The sequence below is a fragment of the Protopterus annectens genome, chromosome 14.part0, assembly GCF_019279795.1.
Source record: "Protopterus annectens isolate FY-2018-M chromosome 14.part0, PAN1.0, whole genome shotgun sequence".
Taxonomy (NCBI): domain Eukaryota; kingdom Metazoa; phylum Chordata; order Ceratodontiformes; family Protopteridae; genus Protopterus; species Protopterus annectens.
In genome coordinates, this window is record NC_056748.1 from 91,708,235 (window position 1) to 91,720,070 (window position 11,836).

Genomic DNA, 11,836 nt, shown 5'->3' on the forward strand with positions numbered 1-11,836 from the left:
AAACACACCCATTGTGTTTACCTGCCTATTTGGTTTCCTTTCCAGTATTTTTTTCAAGTTGTTTCCCCATTTAAAAACAATCCCAGGTTTTTCCTGGAATTTGTTTCTCAAAACACCATTGTTCATTAATATGTCCCAGTTCTTTTGGATTATGGAAACCACACTTTTAGTGTCTAAGCTGTATGTAATAATAAAGCTGTAAGGGCTAATAGTTTGTCTCACAAGTGGTAATTCTGTAATGTGTCCACTGTGTTGGTTCAAGATGGCCAAATAAATTCCCCTTTCCCTTTTTAACTGGACTTGTTCAATTAAGTCCTGAATGAGGGTGACAGGGTAGCCTCTTTTCAAGAATAAATCTCTCATAAAGCCACATTCTTCCTGAAAATCGTGGTCTTTAGTGACCGTCCTCGCAGCTCTAACTAGTTGGCCCTTTATTACAGACTTCTTTTGTGTAAAGGGATGACAGCTAGAATACTGCAAGAAAGAGTTAGATTATGTGTCCTTACGAAATATTTTTGCTGTAAAGCATGCATTGCTCGTGTCTTTAATTAGATCTACATCAAAAAATGCTATTCTATCTTGTGCAAAACATGATGTAAATTTGAGGAATTCTGATGTAGAGTTAAACAATTCAACCATCTCTTGTGCAACTTGTGTGTCCCCCTTAACTAAAATAAATATGTTGTTCAAGAAACGTGTGTACAATTGAATTTTCTCTTGTATGTGTGAATTAGACATAACGTACTCTCTCCCTCTCCCAAAACACCATTACCAAATTGGTCCTCGCTGGCCCCACAAGGGGAGCCCATGGCCACACCTGTTTTTTGAAGGTAGCACTTGTTGTTAAATGTTACATAGTTGCATGACAGGATTATGTCCAAGAGTTCCTCAACCAACTTAATCTTGTGATATGGTGCTTCTCTTTGTCTCATTATAGAGGCCACCCATTCAATTGCTTTCACGCGGGGAATGGAGGACTAAAGGTCCTTAACATCTATAATGAGGAAATGAAATTCCTCACTAAATGTGGGCCTATTAATTTCCTCTAAAACAACCATGAATCTTTAGAAATCTGCCTTTCACTTTTGACAAATTTTTTCAGAATATTGTCAACAGCTTTTGCACATGCATACGTGATGCTGTTTCTTGCGTCAGCTAGTGGTCGCATAGGTGGGTTATACATGCTTTTATGGACCTTTGGTATTCCAAACAGGATAGGTACCCTGGGTGCTGGCATGGTGAGATAATTATACAGGTCAATGTCTATCCGGGCTTCTATAAACATGTCATTGATGTAAGACCTAATCCTAGAGTATCCAATATTTAGTTCATTCTTAGATACTTCCACATAAGTGTCAATGTTGACTATATCCATCATCCTGTTATTATAATCTTCGTAAGTCATTACCACTAGGTCACCCCCCTTGTCTGGTTCCATAATTCTTACTGGAAAATTTTGTAAAGATTCCAACATGTCTTTTTCTTCTTTGTTAATGTTATATGCACTTGTATTTCCTAATAAGGACTTTCCTGTAACATAACTTATGTCTAGTTCACAATGCTGGTCAAACAGTGCTATTGTGGGGTGTAAGGGTGGGTGATAAGTACTAGGGATATAATATTCCCCCCTCACACTTATTTGTTGTCCCATTAGTTCACATAAATTCAATTTTCTCACAAGCATTTTTAGTTCAACCAAAGTTTTTGCTAAATTAGCTCGTGTGGAATGTGCAAAGGTGAATCCCTTAGCCAACAACTCCACTAGTTCAGTTGAAAAAACAAACTCAGAGTAGTTGAATATTTTAAAGTCCAAACTAGAATTATAGATTACCTTACATTCATGTGTGGTATCTAGTTCTGTGTCCATACTGTCCAGGTTTAGTTCCACCTGTTCTTGGTTTGGCTTCGGGCTTTCCGACCCGTTGCAGGTGCATGGTTCAAAGCTCTGTTCTGAAACTTTGAGCTATTAGTTGTCTGAGGTTGTTTGTTGTTTCTCATGTTGTTGGCTAGGTGTTCACTCTGACGTACAGTGTCCGACAAGTTGCCCCCACCACCAGCACTTGTAGAACTCGTATCTTCTGCTACTTCTTCACTCCTTTCTTCCCCCACAGTCTCAAATGGGCTCGCTAAGAAATTTCTTTGGGATTCTGGTGGTTTTGGATAAGCTGTTCCATTATTGCAATCCTTAATATCATGGTTCAACTTTTTAATTTTGGTTACATTTATTTTTGACACATACTGGTCTATACTGCTATAGATCTGCTCATATTCAAAGCAGTATCTCTGAAAATCTATGTATTTTTTAATGTCATTGTCCAGCTTATTTGTCTCTTTCAACAAGCCGTTCACTGCCTCTTGGTAGTGTTTACACATCAACTCCAAAAGTTCAAACCCATGCCTGTCAAATAATTTAATAAGGTCACAGTGAAAGGGAGACCCTTCGGCAAGCCCCGTCGGGTATTGCCATGATCTAAGCCTGTTTGGTATGACCTTCAGACGTGAACATTCTTGGAAATACGCTATTTCAAGTTGAATTTTCCTTAGTTTCAATAACTTCTGGTCAAACAGGTGTAATTTTGTTGTAAAATCGACTCTATCTTCACTCAGTTGTTCCTGTATATTATTTGTAGTTGGTTGAGCAAAGTGAAATGGCCTCCCTATCCATAATGCAAAGTCTGGGATCCCTATAGGCTCCAAGGGACCAGACTGGCGGTTCTGTTGTTGCCCTGAACCATTACCAGTATTAACAGATGTATTGCTGAGTTGTGCAACATTGTTGGCCCTATTCGGTCCATTTGTACATCTTCCCCGGTCCATTTGTTCTGTCATGGTCGTCCCACTCCCCCTTGTGGGCTGCTCCAAGTTCTCCATTCTGTTCCTGACAGATAAAAGAATGGAACTTACACTGTCCATTGAGGTAGAGTTTTGCATAAGTTGTTGTCACTCGACCACCCTGTCGAGTCTTTGCGATAAACTATCCCCTTTTTGTGTGAGCGTCTCGATCGATATTGACAAGTTACCCGTGTTGAGTAGATGTGGGCAATAGACTGGAGGTCGCTTCGGCATCCATCCACCACAAAAGACAAACTTGTAAAATGTAAACACTGCAAGAAATTCCAAAAACGCCAAAGCAATGCAAGTCAAATCGCCCAAAACACGACTTCCTTCCACACAGACGCAGGAAACAATTTTATTAAGCTTTAACAATGCTTTTCGTTGTTTACAAAAAGCAACTTCTTCAGATAAAAACATTTTAAAACACTGAGGTTTAAATTCCCCTTCTTCCTATCACATGTTTAAAAACAGTAATATGAGTGGCTGTCCACTTCTTGCTTAAAAAGCAAACTCCACCTCCCTTCAAATAAAACAAACAGTTCTACTGTATTGTAAACATCAAAGAACATTAGTTGCATACATATGCCTACCTAATGAATAAATAAAAACATTTCTAAAAAATGTGTACAAAAAATATTTTCTTTAAAAGTATTGTGTTGTTAAGCGTATTTTTATATACATCTGTACAAAATATGTTTTAAAACATGTGTTTATATGTATCCATGCAGTATAAAATATATTCTTCTTTTCTCAGTGACCTTCTTTTGTATCATCTTCCAGTGAACACAATTCCTCAAAACTTGTCCCTGCAGTTTGGAAATCTTTGCCAGCACAAAAAAACATGTTAATGTAAGTGATCAGTCTATAACCTGTTTGTCTATCTTTCTGATTTCTTCCAATGAATATATTCCTCTTCTTATTAAGTTTCACAGATTTCCATCTTCATTCCTGACTTGACTGGCATACCCTCACTGATTCTCAAATAGTACTTGCTTGCTATACTCCTATTGTCTCTTAAGCACTTATTGCATGTATTTAAGTGAACAAATGATTTCTAGGTTAAATAACTTCAGAATATGTGCTAGCTTGTTATTATCTTACTTAGTCTTAAGTAGACCCTGTGACTTTACCCTGTTGTTGGTCAGTAAATATATGATTCTTATTCCTGCCATCTTGAGTAATGATAGGAATGTTATCTACACGTGCCATTGTTGTCCTCTAGATAGGTCCATAGGTAAGTACTAGGCTAGTTGCCCTTGTGGGCCATTTTAAGCCCAGACAGCCTCCCTTTTTATGCTTGGAATAACCTGTCCCATTTGGTTATAGATTGGCCTCACCTATCCCACGGTCAATACTTATATATATATTACACATCCCATGGTTAATAATTATATATTTATTACACATCCCAGGGTTGATAATTATATATATATTACACATCCCACGGTCGATAATTACTTATATATTACACATCCCATGGTCGATAATTATATATATATATTACACATCCCATGGCCAATAATTATATATATATATTACACATCCCATGGTCAATAATTATATATATATTACACATCCCATGGTTGATATATATATATTACACATCCCATGGCCTATAATTATATATATATATTACACATCCCATGTTCAATAATTTTATATATATATATATATATATATATATATATATATATATATTACACATCTCATGGTCAATAATTATATATATATTACACATCCCATGGTCAATAATTATATATATATTACACATCCAATGGTCGATAATTATATATATATTACACGTCCCATGGTCGATAATTATATATATATTACACATCCCATGGTCGATATATATATATAGATTACACATCCCATGGTCAATAATTATATATATATTACACATCCCATGGTCAATAATTATATATATATTACACATCCCATGGTCGATATATATATATTACACATCCCATGGTCGATAATTATATATATATTACACATCCCATGTTTAATAATTATATATATATATATTACACATCCCATGGTCAATAATTATATATATATTACACATCCCATGGTCAATAATTATATATATATATATATATATATATATATATATATATATATATATATATATATATATATATTACACATCACATGGTCAATAATTATATATATATATATATATTACACATCCCATGGTCGATAATTATATATATATTACACATCCCATGGTCAATAATTATATATATATTACACATCCCACAGTCAATAATTATATATAAATTACACATCCCATGGTCGATAATTATATATATATTACACATCCCACGGTCGATAATTATATATATATTACACATCCCATGGTCAATAATTATATATATATATATTACACATCCCATGGTCAATAATTATATATATATATATATATATATATATATATATATATATATATATATATATATATATATATTACACATACCAGGGTCGATAATTATATATATATTACACATCCCACGGTCGATAATTACTTATATATTACACATCCCATGGTCAATAATTATATATATATTACACATCCCATGGTCAATAATTATATATATATTACACATCCAATGGTCGATAATTATATATATATTACACATCCCATGGTCGATAATTATATATATATATATATATATATATATATATATATATATATATATATATTACACATCCCATGGTCAATAATTATATATATATATATATATATATATATATATATATATATATATATATATATCTTATAAACAAAAAAACGTTCTAAGACTGTAAAGCAAAGCAGAATAATGCCAATAAACAATTAAAACTTTGTAACTAATAAAATTACGAATGGAGAAAAAACACAGCTGAGGCCGAACTGTTGTCTAGCGCTTTCATTCCTTTATTGTTGCTAGGGACTTTAGTTCTGATGAAGTTCCTAGCAACAATAAAGGAATGAAAGCGCTAGACAACAGTTCGGCCTCAGCTGTGTTTTTTCTCCATTCGTAATTTTATTAGTTACAAAGTTTTAAATATATATATATTACACATCCCATGGTCGATAATTATATATATATTACACATCCCATGGTCGATAATTATATATATATATTACACATCCCACGGTCAATTATTATATGTATATTACACATCCCATGGTCAATAATTATATATATATTACACATCCCATGGTCAATAATTATATATATATTACACATCCCATGGTCAATAATTATATATATATTACACATCCCACAGTCGATAATTATATATATATATTACCCCTAATGAGATTAACTGGGATCATAACATAAATAATTAGAGGGGACCCAAGCATGGAAAAAGCATTTACGAGTTGCCTCTGTCCATTAATAGTACAGGGGGCAATTATGGGGGTAAGTTTTCTGTTCCCATTCATAAATTCAAGTTGCAGTTGGATATAGACAGGGATGAGCTTTGTTTTATGTAGATGGGGATTCTGTTTCACAGCAGCTGTATCCTCTGTGAGATACACCTGTCCCTTCAAACTGTTCGGCTGATGTTGCAGAAGAGGTTTACATCCCTAGACTGAGTATTTCAGATGCAATTTCACTTGCTGATGTGCAGTAAAGCCATCAGTAATGGATTGGAGAATGCCTTGCATGTATCTTAGCGGTTTGCAGGATACTAAATAGAGTGAGAGCGCTTTGAGTCAGTTGATGTAGGACATGTTGCTTAAGCCTTGTTCCAGTTGTTGCATATATCTGTAGGATACTGAGTATAGTGACATACAGTATTCTTGTTCAAAATGCTATTGTCTGTGCAGTTGTAAAGTACTTGTAACTGGGAATCTGTTGATCCATTGAATGGATTTTGCACAAATACCATTTGGTTGAGCTGTTACTGGCAAAAGCAAGTTCTGGCACTCTTTGAGTTTGCAGTTCTCTGTTGTGCAGCCTTGGACTTGCTATATAAAAGCTGGAGGGGGGGGGTCTTAGTTTCTCCCTCACATGGGAGGTATGTAGTAAGCATGCTCTCCTGCAACAAAACATTGTTGCGTTTGCTGCAGGTGGCCAAGTGGATTTCATTTTATTCGGACTGAATGGCATTTGAGGGGAAAGCTGTTTGGTCATTTGACATGATTCCTTATAAATGACTTGATGTTTTGGTCTTAAGAGGTTAGCAATACAAATTTGCACTACTTTCATCCTCTATTTACAAGGGCCTAAGAAGATATTACATATTTCCATCCACTCTTGAAGGTTGGCTTTAAAAATGAGTAGGAAGCTACTTTATTTGAGATTGAGAGAGAGCTTATTCCAGAACTAGGGGGATTCTTTGAGAGAGGCAACTATTCCACCACTAGGTTCTGTTAATATTAAGATACGGATTGAAGTCCTTAAACAAATCCCTGTATATGCTGGAGCTGGATGCCACCTTGGGATGTGCTCTTAGCAATGGAGACCTTTGGTGATGCATTCATAAGAACAAAGTTGAGTAGCTCTGAACCCCTGAGTAAGAGACTGCACTATCTGGTCAAGAGAGATGGCATTAATAAAGTTAAGGAATTGCAGTGCATGTTTGTTGCATGTGGTATATGCAATACATGTAATGGATGGGTAATTAAAATCCCATGATGTTTGTGCTGGGTTTGGTAAATAAGAACTTTATTTGGTTTAAGCTGCTGTCACAGGATCTGGAAGCCATAAAGTGGGTTCTGTTGTTTGCAGCATTATGGTAATAAGATTTGTTTAGGTTTACTATAGAAATGTCAAATCAGCTTTGGTCAACCATGTAAAATGTCGACCCAAAATGCTGAATACGAAATTCTGAATAGGAAACCAAAGCAAAAATGAATACATCGACAACCGTGGTTCAATGTATTTGACATAGCAGGAGGTGACGTCCCTCACCTCCTGTTATGCACATTAATGTACTGTTGAACTCTACAGTCAATGGTACATTAATTCTACTATTTTGCAGGGGGCTACACCGCCCTGTGCCATCAATACCTCTGCACATTAAATATACCAACTCCGAGATCACACTACAGTGAAGAAATGGGTTAATTCCCTGTTCCTCACTGAAGCATGGCCTCCCTTCACAGTGTCAATATGTTGTTTGTCAAAAGGTCGAGTGACCATGCAACTCAATTAAGCTTGGTCGACCTATGTTGGTTTGATTTCCTGCCCTTGTACACTGTGATTTTGAACATTGGACATTCGACTGACTGCCACTCGGGTAAGTCATAGTAAACCTTTGTTTATTGTCACAACGGTGTTTGTGAATTCTATGAAATTTTTTTATGTTGAATTTGTAATGAGGTAATCAGATTGCTAATGAATTAGAATATGCCCCTACCTCACTAGAAAGTTTAAATTAGTGGTAGGTGTGAAACCCAGTAAACAGGGAATGTTATAACTACACTGGGAAACACATTTCTGTAACTATACTGATTTTTTATATATATATGCTCAAGTATTAACAAAAAAAGACTGAAGGTCAGACACTTACTTGTTTAGACTTTTAGCTTTGGGCAGTGCCAAACTACCCATCTGAGATTTGTTATGTTAGAAGGTCTAGAAGAGTGACTCAGCCTTAGAAAATGTGCAGGGGGTCAGAAAATGCCTTAGCTAGTATGCAGAAGCCCTGAAAAGAGAGATGCAGCCAGGCAGAACTGTTGACTGCCTCCTTTCAAGCTGTTCCACATTGGATTCCCCCTCCCTAGAGTGACACTATTTACTGCACTGATGAAGTAAATTATTATCTATTTCTATGTTTCTTGTCACATGATTCATGGTGATGGCAGGATGTGGCTCAAGACTGTCCACTCCCACCTAAGTCACATGCAAAGAGAGCTTAATCATGTCTGCTTTCATCCCCCTGGAGTGGATCATCTAGAAACATTGGAGCAGTACTAGGCAAGCCATCAAGAGCGAGTATAAGATACTTAACCGTGTACACCTTTAAGCAGACACACTTAACAATTCATCTGTCTCTTTACATGCACTTAATGGTGCTTAACTCCTAAAATAAGCAGGGTTATATGTGACAATCCTTGAGTTTACAGATCCAACCATCAAGACTAGGCTTAGAAGTAGTGAAAGCAGTCCCTTATTTGACTTTAGTGGTGACTTATTCCATAGGCTGGGAACACGTAGAGATGGGATCTAATGCTCCGGTCAGTCTTCATTACTTGATGCCAGAGATTTTGGTCACTAGTGCAGGTGTTTGTAGAGCCACTGCTTTTTTGTGAGGAAAGAAAAGGTCAGATAGGACTGGATCTTTCAAGACTTGAAAAACAAGCCACAGGGGTCATCTTGGAACTACCTGTAGGCTACTTAGTATAATGAGAGTTGCAATACACTATCAGGATAGCTGATTTTCTTAGTAAGGCACTTTAAGGCCTTTCTAGCTGACCGATATGCTGGGATTTATACATACCAAAGGGAAAACTGCATTCAGTGATGGGTGTGATAAGGGAAGAATACAGTGGCAGGATGATGTGACACACACAAGGATTTTGTGACTCTGATAGAAACACGATAACTGAATTGTCTGCATAAGTACCCAGGTCTCTTATCACCATGTCTGTGAAGAGGAGTACCATTTAAAATATATGACTTAGGAAGAGCTTTTTTACTGACTGCTACTAGGTGCACTTCTCTTGCATTTACACCACGTATGTGCATATTTCATCCTTTGCTGGACCTGTTTAGTATCAGTGGGTGCCTGGATAACAGTTCCCAGTTTACAGTCATCATCAAACTAGGTCAACCTCACTTCTTGGATATTGGACTGGATGTCTGCAAAATAAATGTCAAACAGGAGAAGGCCCAGCACCAAACCCTGTGGTACCGCACTAGTTAAAATTTTATATTTAGATAGGGTAGCAGCAAATTTCACAACTTGGGATCTGTTGGATATCCAATTTGCAATCCAATGGATAACATATGGATTTACATTGTCTTTGTCTAATTGTTTAAAAATATCAGCATGGAGGTCAGGGCCAAAAGCCTCGGCCAGATCAAGATAAGCAGAGTGCACAGAATGACCTCTGTCCACAGCCGCTGTAACCTTTTCAGGGAAGCTTATTAGGGTCAGGAGACAGGACCTGCCCTACTCAAAACAAAATTAATTGGGATCTAGATCAGCTAAGTTGCCTGTGCATAGGAAGTTACTAGGCTAATGGCCCCAGGGCCCTTACAAGCCTAACCCATGTTCCCAAGGGTGTCTGGTTCAAGCAGATACTAAAATCAGCACCTCTTCCCCTGTCCAAGAGGGACACAGGTGGAACCTCGGGTGAATTTCCAGTTACCCATCCAATCATCCAAATTACGCTTAAATAGGGCCAACAAGGGGCTTTGTTTAACGTGAATAGGAAACTTGTTCCAAAGGTGGGGCAACCTCTGTGAGACACATCTGTCTCTCCAGCAAGTTCTGTTTATGTCACATACCAGGTTAAGATCCTTTGAGCGAGTGACCCACGTGCCATTTGACGTGCAAATGTGCAGCATTGCCATTAAAGGTAAGTCAGAGATTGCTCTATATGCAAGGCACAGATCACCTCTGATCAGTGTGTACGACACAGATTAAAGTGACAATAATTTCAGTCTGGCCATATAAGACAGATCTTAAAGACCTTGAATTTTCTTTGTAAGGAACTTTTGTGGTCTCTCCAGTTGCTGCAAGTATTTGGAAAGGAATATACGAAAGGGAGCATTGTACTCTATTACTGGCTTGATGAGGGAAGAGTACAGGGGGTTAAAACCTCTTTTTTTCTGGAGGCAATGCTCTTATTTATGAGATGAGCATTATAAAATGACCTTCTTACCATTTTGGAGACATGTTGATTGAAGTTAAGGTTGTTGTCGACCTGTGTGCCTAGATCTCTCATGACTGACTGTGTGCTTAGGGCATTGCTATTGATGTGGTAGTTTGAAGGAACATCACCATTACAGAAGGGGATGATAATGCATTTTTTTTGCATTAAGTTTAAGTTTAATTGCAGGAACTATAGAAGGTCCACCCTTGTGTACAGGAGACACAGTGGCTTTTCTCCAGGTGTCAGGTACAAATACTGTGGATAGACTGAGGTTGAAAAGTTTAGCAGAGGATCAAATTGTATATACATGACAGATTGTATATGCATGACACATACATGACACTGATGAGAATACAGCCTGGTATGTTGTCTACTCCCATGGAAGTACTACTTTTAGTTTTTCACAAGGGTTTTAAAACTTGTTTACTTGGTGTGCAGTGATCTTGAAACTTTAAATATCTTAAAGGCAAAATTAATTGCAGCACCTGAAAGGCAGTTAACTGAAACTTTCTGCTTGCTCAGCCTGAATAGGAGGCTGTCTATATTTCTGACTGTCATAGTTGGTAACTTGCAAATGGTCCAAAGACAAAGTGACATTAGGATACAAGATAGGTGATGATGCTTGTAGCTGAAGTCTGGTTTTATTTTTGCATTGTCTACAAAGATTTCAAATAGATTTATTCAGTACCTCCACACATATGGGTGTAGTATTTGAGTTGGATTTATTCAGTACCTCAGCACATATGGATGTAGTATTTGAGTTGGATTTATTCAGTACCTCAGCACATATGGGTGTAGTATTTGAGTTGGATTTATTCAGTACCTCAGCACATATAGGTGTAGTATTTGAGTTGGATTTATTCAGTACCTCAGCCATATGGGTGTAGTATTTGAGTTGGATTTATTCAGTACCTCTGCACATATGGGTGTAGTATTTGAGTCAAATTTATTCCGTACATCCACACATATGGGTGTAGTATTTGAGTTGGATTTATTCAGTACCTCAGCACATATGGGTGTAGTATTTGAGTTGGATTTATTCAGTACCTCAGTCATACGGGTATAGAATTTGAGTTGGATTTATTCAGTATCTCAGCACATATGAGTGTAGTATTTGAGTTGGATTTATTGAGTACCTCAGCCAGATGGATGTAATATTTGAGTTGGATTTATTCAGTA